The sequence below is a fragment of the Anser brachyrhynchus genome (assembly GCF_964034855.1).
Source record: "Anser brachyrhynchus genome assembly, chromosome: 2".
NCBI lineage: Eukaryota > Metazoa > Chordata > Aves > Anseriformes > Anatidae > Anser > Anser brachyrhynchus.
Window position 1 is genome coordinate 96343299 of NC_137695.1, and position 16616 is coordinate 96359914.

The window sequence follows — 16616 nt, forward strand, 5'->3', positions numbered from 1 at the left end:
ATAGGATAGGATAGGATAGAATAGAATAGAAAATAATTGAATTTCTGGACATGGAGGATTTCTCAGCAAGAAACATGGCAGTAACAATACAGAACCAGAAAAAAAGAAATAAAAATGCATTCTGTCTCTATGCAGATTGGCAGAGTTTGAGAGTTTATAACCTCCAACATGGAAACTGGCGACATCTGAAAAGTAGATTATATGAGGATAATCTAGGAGTGATATTCTATTCTCCAATACTTGACAGCAGTGGGAAAAAAATATATATTTTTTTCTCTTGTGATGTTAATGTTTGGAAGTATGATACTTTGTTCCACTGGTTTTCCTTTGTTCCTACTTTGCAGTGTAGTTCTGGAATTTTATTAGGAGAAGATTTTACTTTTTATTGGAATATAACTTTTGAAATGATGTCTCTTAAACTGCAAGGGAAGCCTTTCAAGAAATCATTTTATAGTCTGAAAAGAGCTCTCACAATCATTCCCTAGAGTTTGAACTTGTTTTTGAAGACTCCCCAGTCATTCTGATTGTCAATAAAAATGGAAAACGTAACTGAAATTTGTCTTGTGCAGACACTTCTGCCCTACATTTGCAGAGCTTGTTTCAAGCTCTGCCAATAACCCTGTTTACTTCATTACCTCCAACTGCATTGCAATTGATGAAATTTCAATTGTCAGTGTTGTTAACTGTTTCACTGCCCATATAAAACTAAACATAGTATTACGAGTAATCACAAAATCCAACTGAAATAATGCTCATTTCAGTGCGTTGGTGGGTTAGAACTCTTTTTTCCTCTGAACAGAGAGAAGACAAAACTGATGGACTTGATATCTGACCTTAGCAGAATCACTAGATTGAAATTTTCGTAGACAGCTCCAGCAACTGTGAAGTTATCAAACCATAAATACAATATATTTGAAAAATAATGTTAATTGCAGTTTCAAAGATTACAGTTTACATCTGAATGTGAATTGTATAGTGCTAAAAATATGGTGTGTTTTCTCCACGTTTGGTGCTGTCTAGACCACAGGGCTGCACACTAGTTGCCTGAACTTTTTATTAGAACTGGAACTCCCTGGGAACTGTGTAAGCCCATTCAAAATTTTAAAAACTCACATTCACTGAATGCATACATAAAAACATACAATATTTTGAATACTCAGCATGGAATTGACCAAAACTTAGTGTTAGAGTTGTTTGCTATGTAAATTAGTCAGAATGTTTTCTTAAGGTAATGGACTTGGGGAGGTAAGAAAATAAAAATATTACGAAGCAAATTATAATATTGTACATATGTTTTTATCTTATATAAGCAATTAGCTGAACTGCAATTTGCTTTCCTGAAGCTGGCCTTTTCAGATCCCAGAAACTCCTTAATAAAAAAAAAAAAAGACAATTGTATTCACTTTTTTTTTTTTTAATGGATTCTGCAATGGTGAATTCTTTAGTTGAGCTTACCTCAGCAGGTATTGGGTTTTGTGTTTGGAAAATACCTATCACAGAGTACACACTATTCTAGTAGTATTCCTGTTTTACTTCTGGAATGAAAATATGTCACATATATTTCTTGTCCCACATGCTTCTAAGAAATAATTTTAATTTTAATTGAGCACTTTTTCTCAGTTAGAGTAGATCCAAGTGATAGACACTAAACAAAACGTAGGCTCCAAAGATCTGAATGCTATCACTTATTTTAGTTATCACCCATTTCTGTGCATCCATGTACTTTGAGAGAGGTTTTAACTATGAATACTCATCGGCTCCCTGTGAGAAAGTTCTGCATTTGGCCTGTGAAAATTTGACTTTCAGGTGGTCTTCTATTAATTATGTCTTCATAAACATGTCAGTCAAAATAACCAAAATGAGGAACCTAAAAACTGTATCATTTGTTGTTTGGAACTACTCACAAAATGGTTAATTTGTAAAGTCAATCTATCCTGGTCTTAAAGCTGAGGATAGGCAGTCTATATCTAAAAATGCAAAGGAAAGTGAAAGGACTTCTGTTGAAATGAAGGCTCTATGCCCCTGATAGAGGCAAGAAAACAACTGGGATGTTTGGTCTGTCATCTTTCAGATTGGTCTCTGCAATCCTGACCCTGAACATCAGTTTTCCTTGTGAAATGCACATCTACAAAAGCTGTAAGAGACCAAGTTAACAGTTACTGAATCCTAAGCATCCAGTCCCTCCAACCATTAGTAGGACAGTTATTCAGTAACTGATATATAGACAACAAAATTGTTGTATAAAAACAAACAGGCTATGGATAAAGGCAGAGACAGGTTTAAAAGTTCTGTAGCTGTACTCCAATCTCCTACAAAAGAACTGTAAGGTTCCTCCTACATACTCTTTGGATAGAGTACTGTAGGCTTGATTCTCACATATTGCGAAAGCATTTTCTGACACAAAATGCTTCTCATTTTCAAACAGCACTGAGAAAAATTATAATGCTACTTCTATTCATCTGTTTTTCTTCACACAGAATCACACACACAGAATCATCTAGGTTGGAAGAGACCTCCAAGATCACCTAGTCCAGCCTCTGACCTAACACTAAGTCCTCCACTAAACCATATCACTAAGCTCTAAATCTAAATGTCTTTTAAAGACCTCCAGGGATGGTGACTCAACCACTTCCCTGGGCAGCCCGTTCCAACGCCTAACAACCCTTTCAGTAAAGAAGTTCTTCCTAATATCCAACCTAAACCTCCCCTGGCGCAACTTTCGCCCATTCCCCCTTGTCCTATCACTGGGCACATGGGAGAATAGACCAACCCCCACCTTGCTACAGCTTCCTTTAAGGTACCTATAGAGTGCGATAAGGTTGCCCCTGAGCCTCCTCTTCTCCAGGCTAACAACCCCAACTCCCTCAGCCACTCCTCGTAAGACTTCTTGTTGCATCCTCTGTAATAACTTTTCTTTTGCTGATGTTACAGACCACTGAAGAGATCAACAGCCATTTTTCTCATTAGTTTCTTCCTAGGCTGAATTTGGAATTTGGAATTGCTTCCAAAGTTAAGATCAGATTTTGAATGTTTCTGTCAGACCAGCTCACTCCAGGATTATGAGCTAGAAGGCTTTCTTCCTTGTCTCACCTGCCACGTTCTTGGGCTTGAAAGCCACCAGGAATTCCAGTTCTTCTATGTATGCGGCTGGCTGTGGAAGAGTTTTGCCCCACTGGCAGGGGTTTACTTCCTTCTTCAAAGCATCTTGGATTTTTCCGGGTTTCTTAAGAAAGCAATGTCTATATGCAAGGGTACTCTGTGTGTACCTGTTTATTCCTATTACCTATTACATTTTGAAGCAACCAATTTCAGATAAATTTGACAGAGCTGGTACAGCTCTTAAGGCCTTAGCATTGCTACAGATTTCATGAAAACAGTCAACTGTATGGAGGAGAGGTTCTGGTAGCATCTCCATTAAGAGGAGGGTTTCAGTGAGAGTTTACTCCTCTTTCCAAAGACAAACATCATAAATACCTTGCTGCAGAGGCTCTTCATAGTTAATTAGACTCGGAGAATATAGTCAAAAGTTAAAAATACGTAGGAAACCAGTTCACTCTCATTTCAGTTGCTCGTGGATACACCTGCTGTGGAATGAAACCACAAGTCTGAAATCACAAAATCTTTTACAAAGCAGAATCACTTCTCCCTGTGCAACAGCCATGTCATAATCCAATTATATGCTTAATACAGTTCAGTAAGTCTTTGTGTAGACATGCAATCACACACACTTCTCTCTTATAACATAATGCTATAGTAATTCTACAGTTTAGCTTGAGCTTTTGCAACTGGCCTGTCTTCTCCCAGCACAAATATCTGTAACACTGGCACAAACTGAATGACTGTGGCCTTAGAAGGTAACCACTAATAATGTTTCACAAACACAAACTTGTGTACTAGGGGAGATAGATAAGATTTTATAGTTCCCAAGGGTAAAAAGGTTTTAGTGTTAGACTCAAGAAAAGATGACAACATTTCTTGCAAAATTTTAAAGTCTGTTTATCTGTTTATAGCAACATTTGCATTCCTTGATAGCTTAGTACTAATTGTATAGTTATCATGAGATATTTCCTCTTATGCAACCATGTGGTAACATTGTCAATATTTACAAATATAACAATATTTATGTTTTTATATTTTTATATATTTTTTATATTTAAAATATTTAAAAATTCATTCTGATATCTTCTGTAATGTTTCAAGTATTTAAGGTTTCACACTGAATTGTCCTGTTATGGTAATAAACAAGCAACAGAGAAAAAAAAAAAAAGAAAAAAAAAGTGCCCTTTTAGAAGATACAGACGAGAAAACCAGATCAATGAGACACATTCAGTATGGGCTTCTAGCATTGATATAGAGATTAAATGTGGAAACTAAGAATGTCCATCTGAGAATGTCTAACTTTATATAAGGACATTACTATAATAAAGATATCAATAAGCAGGAAAGATTGAGTAGGCCATGGCAGTGGCAGAGTAGTGTTGTCTGTTAAATAAAACTTGGAGTAAAATCAGATTAACAGGTTAATCAATTAGCGAGTGAGGTGGAATTCCTATACCTTTCAAATGTTTAACTATGTTATCAACCACATGCTGCTAACCACTAAGTCAGAAGATCAGCTTTGATTGATATACCGACGGAATCAAAAGTATTGCAAGAGCAAAAAAATGCATATGTAAACTGGACAAGTGTCACATCAGAATGTGCTACTCAGACTAACTTATTTAGGAGCAGCGACTGCTTCACACTTCAACAAATTGGAGTACCCATGAAGAGAGAATTAACCCTTGATTTCATTCTGAATAGCATACAGAATCTGTTGCGAAGTGTTGATATTTGAAGGGCTATTCTGTAGCTACAAATAAAGCCTGCTTAGCTTCAATAGCTTTGAAGAAGCAACAACAGCCAAAAAAAAATCAGCAGAGTGGTACTCAACTTCAGAAAGGGGAACAACATAAAACTGATGAAGCCTCTTAAAGAGACACTAAAGAGGACACCCTAGAGAGTTAAATCTTTGCAGGTGGCCTAGACATTATTAAGAATATCATACTGGAGATACAGAGTAAATGCATGCCACACATCAAGTAAGACTTGAAAAAGAAGAAACTCAGCATGACTAAACAGCAGGAAGGCATCCTTCAAAAAAACAAAGTTGTATCCAAATGAGGAAAATAGAAAGGATCATAAATTCTGGTAGGTTAAATGTAGAACACAATAAAGCAGGCTAAAACCAACCTGCAAAAGGCACAAAAATGAATAATAAATCTTTCTGTACATATTGGGAGCAGTAAGCTTGCCAGAGAATCTTTAGGGATAATATTTGATCAGAATATAATAGCATTACTTGCAGAAAACAGGCCATATAGAATGATTAAATGACTGTTTTGCTGCTTTTTTCAGCAAAAGTATTTGTTGAAGAGCTTGTGGAGATTCCTATGCTAGAACCCTTGTGATGAACTCACTGAAGAGGGACTGGAGTTTCTGGTAGGAATAGACAAACTATTCACAAATAAATCACTAGAACCAGATTATATTCTCCCAAGCTTTTTAAAGCAATTCAAGGAAGCAGTAGTGAAACATACATAATTATTAGCTCAGAACTGCTTTGATATCTGAAAGAAAATTTCCAAGTGTCCTGTCATCTTTTCAAGGCAGAGTAGAAACCTCAAAGTTTTAAGCTAATGCCCGTAGCAGGCCAATTGATAAAAATTGTAATCAAGAGTGGAATTAGAGATAAATATGCTACACTGAAGAAGAGTTGACATGGCACTTGTGGAGAAACATATGATTCAAAACCTCAGTGAAGTCTTTTGAAGAATACAGCAAGCATGTGAACAGAAAATGACAGCCTGCTAGGTCTCCAAAAAGGACTTGACAATTTCTTTCACCAAAGGCTTTCATGGAGAGCCATTAACTAGCCATGGAAAAATAGAAGCCCTCAAACGGATATAAAACTTTATCCATTCCAACAAGGAAACAGAGCTAAGGAATTACTAACAGTTATATTTGAGAAAGAAGTGACATAGCTGGTAGAGTTCTTCAGGGATCTGTGCTGGGACTTGTGTTCTCCAGTGGAAGAGAAAGCGAATGATGAGCTGACAAAATGTTAGTGGTAATAGTAAAGTATTCCAGATAGTAAAAATGTGGGCTGATTGTGAAGAATTCTGGAGGGGCATTGCAAAACTTTGGTTTTGAATATTAAAACAGTAGAAAAAAATATATGTAGTGAGCCTTTAGGTGATGCATATGAAGTAAAATAGTCCTGAGTTTGGATAAAAAATGTTACATTCTGAGTTCTTCAGTGATATGTGGGAACAAGGCACTGGTGTTATAAAATTCCATGAAAATATGCAGAGTAGCAATCAAAACATATAGTGCTAGGACATGCTAGGGAGTATTTGGAAAGAGTCATAGAACACAGCAGAGAAAATATTTTCTGTGTGATCTTGTGTGCTGGGTCTGTCTGGGATGAAGTTAACATTCTTCATAGAAGTGCTGTGTTTTGGACTTGTGGCTAATAGTGGTGATAACACACCAATATTCGGGGTAATACTGGGCAGTGCTTTTACAGCCCCAAAGTTTTCTTTTTACCACTCTGCACACACAGTGAGTAGGCTGGGGGCTGGGCAAGAGATTGAGAAGGGACAGCCTGCACAGCTGACTCAAATTGGCCAAAGAGATGTTCCTCACCATATGCTCAACAGTAGTCCAAGCAACTCATGCTCAGCAGTAACTCATGCTCAGCAATGGAAGCTGGGGTAGAGGAAGAAGGGGTGCAGGGGTTGTATTCCAAAGAGTCATTGCTCAGAGACTAGCTATGCATTAGTCTTCTTGTGGGAGGAGTTGGGAGATTGCCTTTGTATCACTATTTTTCTTGTTTGTTTGTTTTCCTTCTTTCCTTCATTTACTAAACTGCCTCGATTTTTATTCATGTGTTTTCTTGCTTTTGCTCTTCCCGTTTTCTCTCCTGTCCCACTAGGATTGGGAGTGGATGCATGGGTGCTTGGTTGCTAGCTGGTGTCAATCCACCACACCTAGTATGTCTTTTTGAAGAACCTTTTCATGCCCTTAAACCAGTTAGCATTGGTTTGTCAGGACTTATCCATCAGTTGCAGCAAGTGCCATATGTGCTTTTGACATGAAGTAGCATGGCTGATGCTTCATTGGATAAGTTACCACTGCCCAAACCTGTGCTTCTGAGAGTTAAGCTCATAAGGCAAAATAGCCTTTTCTGATTATAACTTCAGCAGCAAACCTAGAGATTATTATCTCATTTGCTATGCAAAGTCTTACTGATATAGTGGAAGATGGCATTTTAGATTTTGATTTAAAGTTCAGATAGAGGAAACACACAGATTAGGTAAATTCAGTTCATTCTACATTTCTGACTCAGACAGAATAAGCTTGACTTAAAACAACTAATATTGCCTGCAGTTTTCTTTCAAATAACTAATCCAGAACAAAATCACAATGTTAGCTGACTGACAGTTCTGCAGGTGCACAAAGATGTTGTTGAATATTTTCTTGATAGATAGATACAAGTGCAACTAGACTGGAGGAATAAATGTGCCTGAGTGTTGTAGTCTTTTCTGTGAGATTTCTCCAAGTATAATACCTGAAGAAATGAAAATTCCAAAAATATTATTTGAACTGTAGGTAAATTCAACTAAACATACGATTCTAGAAGTTATTCAAGGCAGTAATGCTAGGCTGCTTCTCAGTGAGAGTTGTGTGGACGTAACTAAGATGTGATGTAAAGGAAACTCAAAAAGGAGTTCCTACACTAGGTGTGAAAGGAAAGAAAGGGTAAAAGCATGTTTAAGGAGAGCATGACGATGTATGCTAATAGACCAGTTAACTAAGAGCAGAGACCACCAAATGTAAAAACTTTCTTTAGGACAGTCTTTTGTCCTGTGGAATTAATTTGCTTGTGTGCTTCTAAACAAACAAAAAAATATATATGTGAAAATTGGGATTCAACTACACAGATGTATATCAAATACCATTTCCATACAAAGTTGTACTTAAGTCTAGATTAGTAACCTGAATGCTTTTCTATTTTTTTCATATCCTTTAATATTATTTTTTTAATTATTTTTGCATTTCTTTATGATCTCTTTTTTTCCTTTTAATAATTGTCTTCAGTCATGAGCACTGCTACTGAAAGAACTGGAAAATACTCTGCCCTGAAAGTATATACAGAGGAGAGCATGTGTGTGTCTGTATACACAAGAGGAAAACGTGGGAGTATTGGTAAAGATATCTGGTTCTAATTTGTGTAGTCAAGTATAATTATGCAGATTCTTCACTGATTTGAGACAATCAGATCATGGTCTTTTCTCTTTCCACATATGTACATATTCATAAACAGATGTGTTTAGGGGTGTTGTTTACATTGTGCTATTGGGCTATTCAGTCAGCTAACAGCTGGATTAGGGAGAACTTTGTCAAATGTACATTATGAAATGAAGTATATAATTGGCTGAAGTAGGTTCTGGGGGTGTTCAGCCTAATGCAGGTCAGAGCTCGTTAGTCAATTTGTTCTCTAAATATCATTACGCCCATCTGTTTCCCCTACTATTTTTTAAATAAATTTAATTTCTTCCCTTCCAATTTGAAATATTACAGACAGTGGGAGCCAAATGTCTCCTAAATCTGTAGCCTGCTTTCAAACCCTACCATTGTAGCTCACAGCAGGCGGCCCGCCAGCAGTAGCTGAAACTGAGAACTCTTACTTGCATCTGCTGGGGCCCACTGGTGGCTGGCAGCCATGCCAGAGAGGACAAAAATGAATGGCCATGGAAGTCAGCTGTAAACCTTCCGCTGGCCCAGAGGATCTAGAGCAGGTCCAAAGAAAGAGTAAATATTAAAGAGCAAAAGCTGTTTTACTTGTCTTTCTGATTTGACATCAGTTTCCAAGGAAACGGAACAAAACGTGAGGACTGGGAGCCAGCAGCTGAGATTGACTCAGCTGGTGGCTAGTTCTACTTCTGTTTCCATGGAAACAGATATCAAATTGGCAAAAATAAAGAAATAGGGCAGGGTCAGTTCCAAAATGACAGGATGAATGGCTGCTGCTTCAGCTACTTAATAAAGTGAGGCTTGCTGGTGTTTATTCCTCTATAGTAAGCAATTCCAGTTGTAGTTCTGGCTCCATTATTCACTTCCCAATAAATGCTACTTTCCAACCTTAGGGACATAGGATCCACTATCATGGACCAGATTTGTAATCCAGCTGGTTCAGTGGTTTGTTTGCAGCAGTGGCTGGCACAAATACTTTCAAAGGTGGTTGCTAGAAATGCACAGTGCACAAATGAGAGTTTATCTGTCCCGCTTAAATTTTTTCCCATGGTTCCTAATAAGTAGGGGCTTCAAATGTGCGGTTGCATATATCTCACAACAATGCTGTACACACTCACTATTTGAATGCTTTTGCTAATCCTATAAATTTCCATTTTTTTTTAACTCTTGCTAACTTTTTGCAATTCATTGTAATTGCTAATTATGTACTGTGTAAAAAACTTCCTTTTTCAGTTTTGAAAATGTTGCTTTTAAGTCTACTGAATATGCCTTATTTTTCTTCTAGGCAAAAAAAAAATTGTATCATCCTCATCTATTTTTGCAGTACCCTTCATTATTTCATGTGTGTTTACTATACGTCCTTATTTTTCTCTTCTTTCTTTGGTAGACAGTTCTACTTTTATTAAGCTTTTTTTCCTATGACATAGAAAGTCTAAAGCATCCTTTTTGGCTAAAATGACTAATATTGCATATTTCAGAAGATCTGTGTAATAATAGTTTTCTCTATTATTCATCCTGTTTCTTATGTTTTATATATTCTTTTTCACTATCATACATTATTAAACAGAAGTTGGGGTTTTACTGTCAAAATGATTCCTAGATCATTTCCATACATTAATTAAGACCCCTAGAAAATGAATAAGTTGTTCCATTGTTTTTAAGTGAAAATGGCTTTACAGTTACTGAAATTGAATTATATTTGTCATCATATTTCCCACTCACCTTAGCTACTTTCCTCATAAATCTTTACACTCAATTAACCTCAAGGTTTGTCTGCATATTTTCCTGCTTGTGCTGTTGAGTAATCTGATTTTAGTATAAAATTATGGTTCTTAGAATGGAAATGTTACTCTGGAATGTGGAAGCATGACACTGGGTTCATTTGTGTACAATTATTGTTACTTGTGTTGTTGTTACGCAGTCACACTTCTGGTATATCTCTTCTGCTTCAGGAACACTTTGCTCTAGCTCCTCTTGTTATCAGAATTCAACTACCAAAGGTACCCAATAGGACCCATCCTTTCCACTGTATTTGGCAGTCCAAACTATTGTTCCTCTCTTGGGATTTAAAGGTATAGTGTTCAATCCTAAGAGAAAAGACTATCTGAGGAAAGGAAATCAGATGGCAACTATCTAACCCTAGTACAGTCATTAAGTAAATATGGATTAAAAGCAGTCATTTACTGCTTTTGGTCGCAGCACTACTGAAATTGCTATGTATAGTGTTAGACTGTCAGTAAATGATTCCTAACCTATTCAGCATGAAGAGCATGAAACATATCATGTATCAGTGATACCTGACTGGTTCATGCAGAAGGCACTGTGATAGTTTTGTTCATTCACTGAGTATATGGTAGTATATGGTAGACCTGGTGGCATTTCTTCACTTTAAACATAGAATACATAGGATACATTCATTCAGATTTATTCCTCTGAAGTCTGAACCCAGAGCCAAACATAATATTGCCTTTATGCTCCCTTAAGAAAGCTGCAAACTACTACAGATTTACTAAAGGACCACACTGATGCTTTTTGGTAGTCATCTCTAGACTACCAAATAGCAGCAGCCCAGCTTTAGGATATTTCAGCATTCATTGAGCAATGCCACACTTGCAAGGGCTTAGAAGCTTGTCTCGTCACATGCTTTCCTTGTTCCTTCAGAGATAAATCTCTCAGGAATCTCTGGACATAATTTTATTTGAACTGCATATTAAGTGTCAAGATTTAGAGACATTATAATCCAGACAGGAACATGTTTTGCTGTTTTGTCAGTTATTTGAGTTGTTCTTAATATCAGAAGCAAAACGGACAGGAAAACTCTTCCTCCCTCCAACTCCAAAGCCTGATTAAGAAAAACTCCCAGAAAACAGAATCAAGGAACTGATTAATCTTCCTTTTGGCATTCCATCCTGTACATTCAGTGTTCAGCCCTTTCTAGCCCTATAACATCTCTTTGTTTTTGTTCTCCTCTCCTCTCCTTTTTTTTTTCTTTTTTCTGTAAACATGCACCACTGTATAGAGAAGCACAGATTTTAGTGCTTATGTCAGGAAACATATGCTGACACAGATTAAATGAAGCATAGTGAATTATTCCAAGAATTTGCTGAGGATGCAATAGAGACCAATAAAATCCTTCTACCAGACTTCTCTGAAGACATAAAGGTCCATTCTAAAATAGCTATTTAAGATAAATTGTCTAATGTAATTAATGCTTCTTTGTGGGATGAATATTCCTGTGTTCTTTCAAGTGTTTAATAGGCTGACACTGAAAGACACACTGTGGGTATTCTGGTACTCCTTTAAAACCATACCTTTATTCACTGAGCAAGCTTATGGACAAGGCCAGCCTCCAGCATATCTGATTATAGTCAGTGTCTTTCACTCAGAATATCCTGAACAACACATTATACTGAAACACATTTATGTCAGTGATGGGTAAGTGATGCCATCAGTAGGGAGAGGTAAGCCATCTAGTCACAGATCTTTATGCAGCGCTTGAAGTAATGCTCTTTCATCTAAAAGAGATGCCCTGGCTTTGCACTAAAACCACCTCAGTGCTTCTCGAACCTGATAGGTAGTGATGCAGTTTTACTATGGAGGCGAAGTGCCACGTGGAGCACTTCTATTTCTAGCATACTCAGGGAGACACTTGGTGAGCTAGCTAGATGGCATGGGCACACGCACAGGCAATAAGCAGATGGCACAGAGTGCTGGAAACTTAGCCTATGGAAAAGAGACTTTGTGCTGGCTGGGAGAGGCCCTGAAGAAAAACTTCCAAGAACTAAGCCATCTCTGTCTATGCTTTATAGGTCATTTCACTTCTGCGTTTAGTTCTCCGGGATAACTGACTTTGCTGGGCACTCTTACAGAGCAGCACTGACTTTGCTGGGCACTCTTACAGAGCAGCACCCGTGTACAGTAATACTATGCCGTATTGGTATCCAAACCTTGAAGACCTAGTCTCACCCTGGAAAGCAAAGCAGTATTAGTTATTTATACCTTATAATATACAAAACACCAATAGAATGTCTATGAAAATACAGATATTTTGAAAACTATAAAAAATAAATAAAACAGTAGAAGCACAGAATATTTACTGCAAGTGCCTTAGGCCTTCTCTGCATGGATTTCTCATATAGTATTAAGTCAAGGCCTTTGGCTGCCTATATCTTGTGTATGTAAAAATTGTTTACAGTTTCAGAAGGGACATTTGTTTCTTCTCTGAATAGCATACTCTAAAAAAATCAGATACATTTTATGTATGTAAGTAAGTAAAAGCTTTTTTTGTGGGATCTGCCAAACACTAGAATGAGCTCTTCTACAAAAGCTGCAGACTATTACAAATCTACTCACTCTTTCAAAAGCAAGGTTTGTTTCTCTATTAGTCTTCTCCAGCATAACTATCTGACAAAATGTGTTTACAAATATGGCTTAGTATTTCAGAACATCCTGATGTAAATTCTCTCCCTGGAGAAAAGAGAACACACAATAGCTGTTACCATATTGTTATTGGGATCAATAAGCATTAGCAATGCTACAGTGACATATATTAGAATAGTTCAGTTGCAAGGGACCTTCAAACATCATCAAATCCAAGTGCCTGACCACTTCAGCACTAATCAAAAGTTAAAGCACATTACTATGGGCATTATCCAAAAATGAAAAAAGGGCCTGTTGAACACTGACAGGCATGGGCCATCAATCACCTTTCTAGGAAGCCTGTTCCAGTGCTTGACCACAATCACGGTAAAGAAAAAAAGCTTTAAAACTGGGGACTTTTTGCTTTACAATGGTATGAGTCACCCTAAAGTCTATTTTGAAAGCTGCCTTTGTTCTTATGCCTCCAGAACTGCATCTGTGCCCTGAAAAGTGCATGAGTTTTTTAAATGCTCCTCCACTTTCCAGTAATGCTTTTGTGCAGGTGGCCCTGATTTAGGTTCCACCGTGCTGGTGTTGATGTGCCTGTGGACAGAATCAATTAAGAAGCAGTACTACCCCTTAGCATACATAGTACTTAATATATCACTTTATTCCAAATCTTCTGAATCTCTGTGGATTGTTTAATTTCTGTTACTTGAAAAGAACACACCTGATTTTTGGAATTTTGACAATATTCTCCTCACCAGAAAATGCTGAGTCTTCATTCTTCTGTCATATTCATTTCTTAACTCCAGCAATGTTGTGAACCCGGTTGTTTGATTTTCAGGTGCATTAAAGTAACTCAGTGTTCTCTTTCAGCTACTTGCTTCTGAAAACCTGTATTAGCCATCCTAACTTGTTCTCATATCATTACTTCTCAAATATATACATATTTTGTATTCACTTCTGTATTATGAGGATATTATAAGGGATCTCTGGTTATCCCAAATAACATTTTGGTTTTAAGTTTCTTGGTGTGCTGGTGTCTTTAGTATTGCCTTTTTATTCAAGAGCTTCCATTCATTCTGAGATATTTTTATGCTTCCTCATGAAGTATCTGTAACCCAAGTTAGAATTTTAGAGACTGGAGAATCTTTCTAAAGCAGTTGAGAGTTCCTTTATTATTATATCAAATTAGGGTTTATAAGGCTCATCCTCATCCTACGGAATACCCTTCTTACATTTTAAAACCATTATGCCAGCCTTTGGCATAATTCCTCATTAACAAATAAAATATTGTGTAATACTTAGCAGTTTGGGAGAATCTCTTCTGATGTTTGCTACGGAATTAGATATGCCAGAAGGCGCATATTTGTGGAAAAAAAAAAACAAAAACAAAACAAAAAAAAACTTCTCTAAACATTTAGTTTCAATATGTTGCATATAGAATATAGATGTATATGTATAATATATATATGTATGCATGTGTGGGTGTTTTTATATATACATATATACACATATGTTTAAAATTTTGGCCATTGATATCCCTGGTCAGGGATAGCAGACATGGCTAAATGTCCAATTAAAGAATTATTTTTATTTTTATTTTTGACTTTTTCTAAAATTTGAAATACATGTATTTTTCCAACAGCTACAGAGTGAGGAGTCTCCCTTGCTTTCTGGCAATCTTGAACATGTGAGCTCCTAGCTCATGTGGATTTCAAGAATCTCTTATGGAATCATATAGGACCCAAATGTAATTGAAACAAACTGTGGTTATGATTGTGATTATATTCCTGGATATCCCCCCTGTTATATATTTCTGTGTGCTGGTTACTTCTCAGTAGAAAAGAACTTTTGTCTAACAGCTTTGATTATTCCCTTTTCATTTGGGGGAACAGAAAATAAAAGTGGAACAGAACACCTACATCAAAAATTTATAGAGCTAATTATAGAAAGCAATTTACTATGGAATTTTCTGTTTCTTCAGCTCTTGTTATATAGGTTGAAGGCACATATCTTTAATGTTTTCATTGGGGTCTCATCTTACAATAATGCTGTGAGCAAAGTTTTAAAGCAAAGTATTATTTTTCATATTCTTAATTTGCATATACTAATATAGAAGAAAGAACAGCCGGTTAAAGCACTGTGGAGACACATTCAGGATAGAAATGTATATTTGATGGCAGATCATCAAACAGCATTATAGGAAATGGCATTACAAAGGAATTAGACTGGAGCAAGATGGAAATGATCGCTGGGGGTGTGATCGTTTGAAGAAGTGTGATAGTTTGGGTAGAAGTATGATAGTTCGGGTATTTTTCCAATTTTACCAGTGTGTTTGCTTGTTTGTTTAAATTCATAAAAATTTAATTAATCCAAAATGATAGAATCATGTCAGAAATTATCATAGTAGTTATTTACGTTGTTAAAAAGATGAAAATTGACAAGCTACTTCCATAAGTCACTCACCTGTCTGAGACAGGTACTGGGCTAGAAAGACCTTTGTCAGCAAGTACAACAGTTATTACACTAATCAGCTATGTGGAGGGAGAATGCACCTGTCATTTTTTGATTCTCTTTGCTTTTAGCTTTATTTCTATTCATTATAATGTTTTCATAGAATAGAGTGATGTGTTTTGACAAACTACAGATAGCACTTCTGAACACTGATGGAAGAATGTTTAGAAAGTAATTCTCAGCAACACGTGACTTGCATTGTTTTCCTAGTATATCATGATATTGTATTTTTATAGTAGCTGGTAGTTGTGCTTCAGTGGGAAACCACATTCATCTAATCTGTCTTAAGGAGGAAGAAGCCTCCACTGTTTACTCATTTTAGTTTAATTAAAGACAACTCAGAGTCAAGAATTGAAATATAAAATTATAGGTGTATTGAGGCTGGAAGATTTGAAGATTTTCTAATTCAAGACCCCTGCTCAAAGCAGAATTACTTAGAATAGGTTGTTCAGGACCAGGTCCAGTTGTGTTTTGAATATTTTCAAAGATGAATTCTCCGCAATCTCTCTCAGTAACATGTCCCAGTGCTCGATCACTCTCATAATGAAAAAAAAAAAAAAAAGCGCTTTTTTTCTGATGTTTAAATGACATTTTCTGTATTTCAGTTTGTGCCTTTTGTTCTTTCAATGGATATAACACACAAAAGTCTCATCTCATCTTCTTTATTTCCTCCCATTATGTATTTATTCACATGAATAACATTCTCCCAAGCCTTCTTATCTTAAGGCAAAATCCTTGCTCTCAACTTCTCATGTGTCAGATGCTCCAATGCCCTTAGCATCCTATTGTCCCCTTTCTGGATGCAATACAGTTTTCCACGTATCCCTTGTACTAGGAAGGCCAGACCTGGACATAGTACTCCAAACACGGTCTTACTAGGGCTGAGTAGAGAAGAAGAGCCTCCTTCAATCTGCTGGTAACATTCTTCCTCATGCAAGAGTACATTGCTGGCTCATATTCCACTTGGTTTATGTCAGGACCCTCAGGGCCTTTCCTGAAAAGCTGCTTTCCAGCAAAACACCCCCCAGCCTGTACACCTCTGGGTGCCTGAGTTTTCTTCTTCGCCAAGGGCAGGACTTTGCATTTCCCTTTGCTCAACTTCAGGAGATTCCTGTTGGACCAGGCATTTGCATATGTACTCTTTATATGGGCTTCCTTCCATTGCATTTTGTTTGTTTGTTTGTTTGTTTGTTTGTTTGTTTTTTCTAGCTCTTTCTTGCTTACCTCACCCTGCCTAGTCTTTTGCTGTTCAAGAATAAAAGTGAGGTGATTTATTGCCTGTACTGGTTAAAGTTGTCAGATTCCTATATTTCTGAAAACTGTCCAGTGTTTATATTCAATGCACTTCATTGATTTACAGAAACAGAACCATTGTTTCAGAAGACTTTCAAGGTTCAGGATAAATATGTAGAATTATTAGACAAAAAAAAAAAATCTAA

General features: G+C 36.7%; 1 protein-coding gene across 6 annotated transcripts in view; it reads left to right on the forward strand.

Moving 5' to 3' along the window:
- The window catches only part of GABBR2 (gamma-aminobutyric acid type B receptor subunit 2), a 477830-nt gene that overhangs the window by 341499 nt on the left and 119715 nt on the right, over nucleotides 1-16616 (forward strand). The gene's annotated exons all lie outside the window — the stretch shown is intronic.